Genomic DNA, 8,981 nt, shown 5'->3' with positions numbered 1-8,981 from the left:
AGCACCACGATTCCATCTTTTTGGTTGAGTTTTATTCCAGTTCCTGTGCTAACATCAATTTCTAAATAACAGAAATTGGATTTTGTACACATTCTGAGGTATTATACCTTTTACAAATGTGTAAAAGATATAGTCTGACTACCAAGTTATTCGGAATCAGTATATATATAGTCAATCTTTGATCCAAAAATTTCCATCAGAAAAGTCAAGATAAGAAAAACATATTATTCTTACATCAAGAAAACAAACAATCTTCATTCAGCTATTTAATGTATAGGATATGGAACCAACCTCCTAGAGTTTCTGATGCACTCTTGAAATATCACACCTTCAGTCTTTCATACATATCCGTTTCTGACCAGTTTGCATATACATAATGAAAATTCTGCAGGAGTAGGCAGAAAATGGAAATTACGAATCTTATGCATAATGACAAATACTTTTAGCTTTTGAATACCTTGTTTGGCACTGTATAATAAAGGGTATACTGACATTCTCCCTGAGATATTACCAAGGGCCACATTTACATATACACAGCATGTGCTACAATGTAGCAGGGTTCCAGCAATGAGCACCACAGACATAAAACCCTGCTGCCAGGAAGCATATGTGAACTAAGTCAAGCAATAAAAACTAAAAGGAACAAACCAGGAAAATAAACTCCACATTAAAGGATTTATTCTTTACCTACAGGTAGGTCTTTCCTGTGGAGACAGCATTGGAGAGGCTACCGATGGAGTCCCCTGACCCGGAGATGCTGACATCAATGGTTTTATGCAACCAGTGTCAGGGTTTGGATCTACCAGTCTGTTCCTCACCCTCCCTCCGCAACCTGGAAAATAAATACCCGAAGGGACCAACCCTATTTTAAACTGCTGTTGACTATCAAAATCTTAGCTGGAATTATTTGACCAGTCACTGTGAAAAACAGTGAGACTAAGGAGGATCAGAAAGGAAGAGGATATTCATGATAAGGAGAATGGTTTGTCCAGGACTCTGCTGATGCTCACGTGCTTTCCACTCTAGACTTCTTTCACTAGTCTCATGACTCATTTGAAGGCTTTCACAAAATAGTCTTTCCCCAATTAAAAGGCAACACCTCACCCTTGGTTCCCTAATCCCCTGTCACCCATTGAGGTTTTTCTGTTTTAGTTCTATTTCTTTTTCTTCCCTGAAAGAATTTCTGAAATTCCCAGCACCCTCCTCTGTTATGTTCAGGTTCCTTAGCAATCAGTTGGGGGCAACATTTAATGATTTACAGCTTTGTGGCTTTCTTTACAGACTATTTTAAGATAGAGAGATTTTCATGTCACAGAATTGAGCTGTTACAGAAATAGAACAAGGAAAAGAATTTAACACCTTTCATTACACCCTCCAGCTTCGGCTCCCTGTGCATGGGGCCCCCTCTCCTCAGGGTAATGACAGCTCTGAATCTGAGGCCTGGGCAGGCAGAAGAGTCAGGACAGCAACGATGCAACAGGGCACAAAGTTGAGAATCAGCTATAACTAACTTTCCCCCTCCTCCCAGACATTCTGTCTTCTGAGAGGACACACTTGGCTTAGAAAAATGTCTTCTAGAAACAATGGTTGCTCCTTCAGAGCAGAAAAAACAAACCAAAAAAAAAAAAAAAGAAAGAAAGAATATCTTTTAAAATTTTATCTTCCAAAAGGGAGGTGAAGCGTGCACAAAGAAAGTAAACAATCAATAAGGGTAGAGGAGAGGAGATGGAGCAGGGTGGGTGAAATGCGGTGGCGAGGACTTTGCTGGGATCATTCTGTGCAACTTGTGAACAGAAGGCTATTGACCTCTTGATAGACATTCTGTTTTAAAACACTTCTTTTCCTTGGGAAAAATTATCTTCCTTATTATGAATATCCTTTTCTTCCTTTTTGATACCCTTAAAATAAAATTATTCTCTCACAATCTGAGACTGCACCTCAATCTTGCTCTCAGTGGCTGGTAAAATAATTCCGGCTACGTTTTTAACTTGATAGTCAAGAGCAGTTTAAGTAGGGGAAACACTGAATTAAGCAAACTTAAACTGTATTTGTACTTCCAGAATTCTCCTGCCCTTTAATTTGTAGTGTAATGGGCGGAGAAGAGGCGAATACATTGCAGTGTTTCCCAAATTCTTTTTCCCTAGACCTCTTTCTCTAAGCACCTTTTATCTCCTTATGGAAGACAAACACTAAGAAATACTGGATTATCTGCTAAAGCACAATATTTTGGTGTCAGGACCACTTTGCACTCTTAAAAATTATTCAGGACACCAAAGAGCTTCTGTTTATTGATATTTTTATTCATATTGGCAATTAAAACTAAGAAAATTTAAATTTGTATTAATTCATTTAAAAATACAATAATAAACTTCTTACATGTTAACATAAATAACATTTTTTATTTTAAAAAATAACTATATTTTCCAAAACAAAACATTCTGTGAGAAGATTGGCATTGTTTAGATTTTTGCAAATCTCTTTAATATCTGGATTAATAGTAGACAACTAGATTCTCATATCTGCCTCTTCATTCCATCTATTGTGATGTCATGTAGTTTCTGGAAAACTCCACCATACACTCATGAAAAAATAAGAGTGAAAAAGGCCAATATCATCTTAGTATCATTAGGAAAATAGTTTAGACCTCGAGGACCCCTGAAAGGGTCTGAGAGACCCCGCAAAGAACTCCAGACCCATACTTTGAAAATTTCTGGACTAGTGCATGAATGGCTTGTGGGAAAAAGAAGGGAAGGGAGGAAAGAATAAACCATTTATGAGTGTCTACATGCTAAGAAGCCTGCTAGGAATTTTCATTAAGATTAACTCACTTCACTTATAAACCATTTAGGTAGGTCTTTCCTGTGGAGACAGCATTGGAGAGGCTACCAATGGAGTCCCCTGACCCCAAGATACTGACACCAACGGTTTTATGCAAACTTTGTCTATGCAGATGAGGAAACAGACTCAGAAGGACTGTGTAGTTTACCCAAGGTCAAACGCCGGTAAGAGGCAGAGCCTGTTTGAAGCTGATTTATCGACATCAAGATATCTTAAGGGAAGATTTTCAATGTTATGTCACTGTATTAATTTTTTATTGTTGCATAACAAATTACCACAAACTCAGCAGCTTAAAACAACACCCATTTATTCTCATTATTATGTAAATCTGAAGTCTTACAGCTGCTCAAATGCATTCTCTGCTCTGGCTCTCACATTCAAGCTGTGAGCCTACCTGGAGGTTCTGGGGAAGAATATACTTCCAACCTCATTAGAGCTGTCGGCCAAATTCAGTTCCTTACAGTTGTAGGACTGAGGTTCCTGTTTTCTTGCTGGCTGCTGGCCAGAGGTTACTCGGCTGCTAGAAGTTATTCTCAGGTCCTGGACACGTGGCTCTCTCCATTTTCAAGCCAGCATGGGAAATCTCCTTTGCATAGAAGAACTTTGCCATCTACTTGCTTCTGCTTCCATTTCCCAGCTTTCCCAGAACTGAAATATATGTGCTAACCTCAGTCTGCTCTCTGTTCCAAGAGAAATGCATCCTTCTGGGGTCAGTGGCTTGGTCCTGTCCCAAGGCCAGCCTCCTAAAGTACTTCGTGGAGCCAAGCAGATAAAACCTTTGTTTCACAACATCTGAGTTTATCTCCTTGCACCTTCTAGATTCGAAAAGTCAGCCAGCCTTGGCTTCTCCCCAGATACCCCGTGGTTCCACGTCCTGAATTTTCAATGAGGAGGGAGATTAACTTCTACAGGTCACAATGCCAGCTCTCTTTCATCTCGTCTCAAAATGTTTTTCCTCCTTTTCCCTTTCTTTCTCGTAAAGATAAATTCAGACATTCTTATAGCACTCTTCTCAGCTAGTACCAAACTTAGAGATCATCTCTATAGAACACTGCTACAAAACAGCTTCATTAAGTGATAATACATGCTTTTAGGATTAAAGGCTTTGGATCTCTACAAATTCTTGTCAAAACATTATTAAATATTAAACAGAATTAATTTTAATTTTGTTTAGAGAAACTTATAAGAACATTACAAAACCCTTTAGAGTAGCTGAAAATCGATTCCTTTTCCTCCTCTCCCTGCTGGGTTGTTGTAAAATTAATGACACCCAAAAAGTATGGATGCTTTCTAAGCAGACATTTGTTTCTTGCTCTATTTTTATTTATGTAGATTTTTACTTCTAAATTTTTAAAAAGAAAACATTCAGAGAATAATATCGCTGTTTTCCACACGTAGATTTTCATTGTGATAAATGTGGAACACCATCTTAACAGCCACTGGGAGTGGTTAGCACAAGGATTTGTGAATTGGATTATAGCAGTAACAGAGCATGCAAGGGACAAGGACAAAGAAAAAGAAAAGCGGAGATGGAAGGAGAGAGGAGGGGGAAAGAGAAGAGGAGAGGGAAGAGGAGACAAGACCCATGAAGAAGAGGTACAAACAGCAAACAGAGAACATTAACATGCCATAAAAAAGAGCAAAGATATCACAATCATTATGCCTTAATTGATCAACTAATGTTTTTTAGGATCTTCTGTTTGTGTATCCAGGGATATACACAAAAAGTAAACACAATAGTAAATCTACCAGTCAGAGCTTTTAGAAATCCACATATTAATCCATGAGTTATTGGTTTAAGTCTCAAGGTTTTAGTCTGAGGATCCAAGAGTAAAATGCAATAAAGGGGAATTTCAGAATCCATCGTCAATGTGGAGCTGCCTTTTTTGGCAGCTATATCCTATAGATAAATATATCCTATATCCCTTGGATACATACACCTATATCCATGCATAGGTAATAGTATTATTCTACAGAGTAGAAACTCATACTTTTTTAGGTAAAAAAATATCTGTTTGGTTTGCTTACATGGTAATGTGATTCTGGTTCCTAAAGAAAGAAAATTACACGAGATCAGTGCCATCCTTTCAACGGCACTGTGTCATGATTATTTTCAGAAGAAACTAAAAGTATAAATACTTTCTTTAGGATTTTCTCATCTTTTTCCATTCATTCACAGGTCTCTCATTTTTCACAAGCCTCCTGTCTTTTTCATGTAGATTTGCTAGGGCTGCCATAACAAAGTACCACACACTGGCTGGCTTAAACAACAGAAATTTATTTTCTCACAGTTGTGGAAGCTGGAAGTCCAAGATTAAGGTGTCAACAAGGTTGATTTCTTCTGAGGCCTCTTTCCATGGCTTGTAGAGGGCATCTTCCCCCTGTGTCTTCACATGGTCTTCTGTGTGTGTCTGGGTCCCAATCTCCTCTTCTTATAAGGACACCAGTCAGATTGTATTAGGGCCCATCCTAATGATTTCGTTTCACCTCAGTTACCTCTTTGAAGACCCGATCTCCAAATACAGTGACATTCTGAGGTACTAGGGGTTAGGACTTCAATATACGAATTTGGAGGGGACACAACTCCACCCATAACAGTGGTCCTTTGAGAAACCTTGCTCTGAAGAGAAATTCTTATCCATGGTTACCAGTCATCTTAATCAACTGTTGCCGCCATCTTTAATGCAGCTTTTTGCATTAAGAAGACAAAACTCACCAAGGTTTTCACAAGTAAAATCTCTGAAAGAAGAAGGGTTTCAAAACAGGGAAATGGACAAGCAAAACCTAATTTATTCCCTTGAGTTTTATCTTCTATTTGTGACTTTCTCGTGTTAATTTTAACTCTACCACCATGCCATTCACGAAGTAAACACTTCTGCCCCTGTTTTCCTTTAGTTTGGTTGTTTGTTTAAAAGGTGCTTAATCTATTGCCTTTAATTAAAGAGGGTTGTAAAATATTGAAAAAATGTGGAAATCATAGCTACAAATTCAGGTGAGCTCTAAAGGAGCCTAATCAACGGATTACTGAAACTAGTGTCTAAATCCTCCCTCTGCCTCTCATGTAATGCTAGGTCGCCTACTATGTACCTTGTGCCATAGTTTCTCAATGTGTATGATAGGAATAGTAATTCCTTTGTGAGAACATTGTCTCAAAGGAAACCCAAACCTCGCAGGTTCAGACACAACTGACATTGGCACACTCCTGCCCCCTGGTGGCAGTTTTTAGAAATATGTGGGCGGCGGCAAGGGCAAAAATAAAATGTGGAAACAAACAAAAACTGTGAGACGCCTTCCTTGTCGTGCACACTAGCCTTATAATTGTTCATTTTCTTGCCTCCTGGATGCTTTTTCTCTCCTGCTACTATCACTAGTCCAAAACAAACAGTGCAGGAAATTTCAGGAGTCATTGAATTACCCCAGAGGAATTATAGTATATTTTTTGTCTTTATTTTTCCTTCTCCACTAAATCACAAGGATTTGTGGCAAATATCCATGTCTTTGTGTCATTGGTGTGGCCTTTTTGAAAAACTGATAAAATACATCTAACATAAAATTTACCATCTTAACCCTTTCTTAGAGGATAGTTCAATGGCATTAAGTACATTCACATTGCTGTGCTACTTAAGAAGAAAATAATTTTATGGTTTTCCTAAATTAAAAAATAATTATGATCATTGTAAATAGTTCAGAGGGATGTTAAAAACAGAAGTAAGAAATACCCCAAATTCCACCACCTGAAAAAAAATTAGTTTTTATTTCGATGAACAATTTACATGAATATCTAACCCAAACGCTGCCCACGGTCCCTGTGGCTGGTGAGAATCACATACGTTTCCGTTGGCTCTTACCCTAAGTGTATGGCTTTTCTGCCTCCATTCTGTGCTTTTCTGCCGGTGACCCGCTGGTCACTGCCCTCCACCTTCACTATGCACATTACTCCCTAATGAAGGCTGTATGTGTAGCAGAAATTAGTGATGCTTAAGACAACAGTGGGTGCCACAGAGAAAGGCAATGATGTAACATTTTACCTTACTCATCCTGTTGTTTTGAGGAGTCCCTAAGCCACTTTTGCTCCAAGGAAGCTTTCGCATACTACGTCTTCCATTTATTTTCTGCTGCAGGACAACGCTTTGCATCTCCCATCTCCAACCTCTCTGGCTAGCATCTAGTCCCAAAATTCCTTTCGATTTCTTATGCAGCTTTCTCTTTATTCCATCCCTGTCCACTACAGCTATACCAAAGGAGCCTCATCTTCATAAGGAAGCACACCTATCTAGCACAAACACTGTTTTCTCCGAGAGACTTCTGAGGCCATCATTTAAAACAGGTTTTCTCCAGGGGCCAGCCCCGTGGCCAAGTGATTAAGTTCACGCCCTCTGCTGTGGTGGCCTGGGGTTTCGCTGGTTCAGATCCTGGGCACAGACACGGCACCACTCATCAGGCCACGTTGAGGCGGCATCCCACATGCCACAATTAGAAGGACCCACAACTAGAATATAAAACTATGTACTGGGGGGATTTGGGGAGAAAAAGCAGAAAGAAAAAATAAAAGAAGATTGGCAACAGTTGTTAGCTCAGGTGCCAATCTTTAAAACATAAATAAAATAATAGTTTTCTCTATATACATATATATAGTTTTTGGGGTTTTTTTTACAAAAAAAAATTAGTATTAGACTATCAGGGCTGCTACTCTGCACAATTTTGGAGACACCATTCACATCCTAGTCTATGTGGATGAACCCCCCTGAGGTATGCGTCTCTGTAAGAAGAGACCCTCAATGCTATGCTTACAATTTTGGAACTCCACAGTGCCATGGACATTTTTCCCTGTCACTAAGTATAGTTACATGTCATTTTTTTTCTTATAGATTGGCGCCTGAGCTAAGATCTGTTGCCAATCTTCTTCTTTCTTCTTTTCTTCTTTCTCCAAAGCCTTTAGTGCATAGTTGTATATTCCAGTTGTAGGTCCTTCTGGTTGTGCTGTGTGGGACACAGCCTCAGCATGGCTTGATGAGTGTGCTAGGTCTGCACCCAAGACCCGAACTGGTGAAACCCTGGGCCTGTGAAGCAGAGCGTGAAAACTTAACCACTCGGCCATGGGGCCAGCCCCTACATATCATTTTTAATAGCTTGGGTAGTGTTCCATACTATGTAATGTTCTATTGTCCATAACCGACATATAGAACTGACCCCTTATTTCTCATTATTATGAACAATGCTGTAATTAATTCCTCAAACATATACCTTTGTGAAGATTGATTATAAACTTAGAATAAATTCTTAGGTATAGAATAAAATGCATTGAACATTTTACCACACGTTCCAAACTGCCCTCTTAAGATGTGCCAGTATTTACTACTTAGGAGTTCTTTTTCCTACACCCAATCTCCAAGCATGGACATTATTATATTCTTTCTCTTTTTTTAATATTATAGGTGAAAAATGACATCTTAATAAGTTTTTGTTTTCTTTTCTCTGATCAGAAACAAAGTTTAACATCTGTTTTATATATTTATTGGCCATTTGCACTTCTCCATTTGTAAATACCATCTTTATCTTTTGGTCCAATTTTCTATTGATGGGTTTATCTTTTTCTTACCAATTTATAAAAGCTATTTAAAAATTAGCAACATACCTATCTAATACTGGTTTTTATTTTACATTTTGGAAATTCTCTTTCACCTCAAGGTCCTTCCACTATTAAAATTAGACTCTTAGAATGAGACATTGCTTCAGTAGAGTGATAAATGGGGAGAAGAAAAAAAAATTCACACTCTTGACTTTGAGTTCCAAAATAAGCACTTGATATCTATCGTATAGATGATAATCTCAAAAGTCACAACCTTTGACTGCAAAACAAAAAATTATTTCCCAGTCCATCTCTATCATATATGTTGCCAATATTTTCCCCAGGTTGTAATTTATCTTTCAACCTTTTGGGGTTTTGTTTTGGTTTGATTTTTTTTGTCTGTTTGTTGCCTTATAGATCTTTCAATTTATTCCTTTATTCTCTGGATCAGGTATCATGCTTTGAAAGGTTTCCTCAGCCCACACATCATAAAAATATTCAACTATATTTTCTCCATTATTGTTATTGCTTCATTTCTTAGAATTAAAAGTTTGATGCACCTAAATTCTTTTAA

Source organism: Equus przewalskii, chromosome 2 (genome assembly GCF_037783145.1).
Source record: "Equus przewalskii isolate Varuska chromosome 2, EquPr2, whole genome shotgun sequence".
NCBI classification, from domain to species: domain Eukaryota; kingdom Metazoa; phylum Chordata; class Mammalia; order Perissodactyla; family Equidae; genus Equus; species Equus przewalskii.
The sequence above is the reverse complement of the archived record's forward strand: the minus strand, read 5'-3'. Positions refer to the sequence as shown.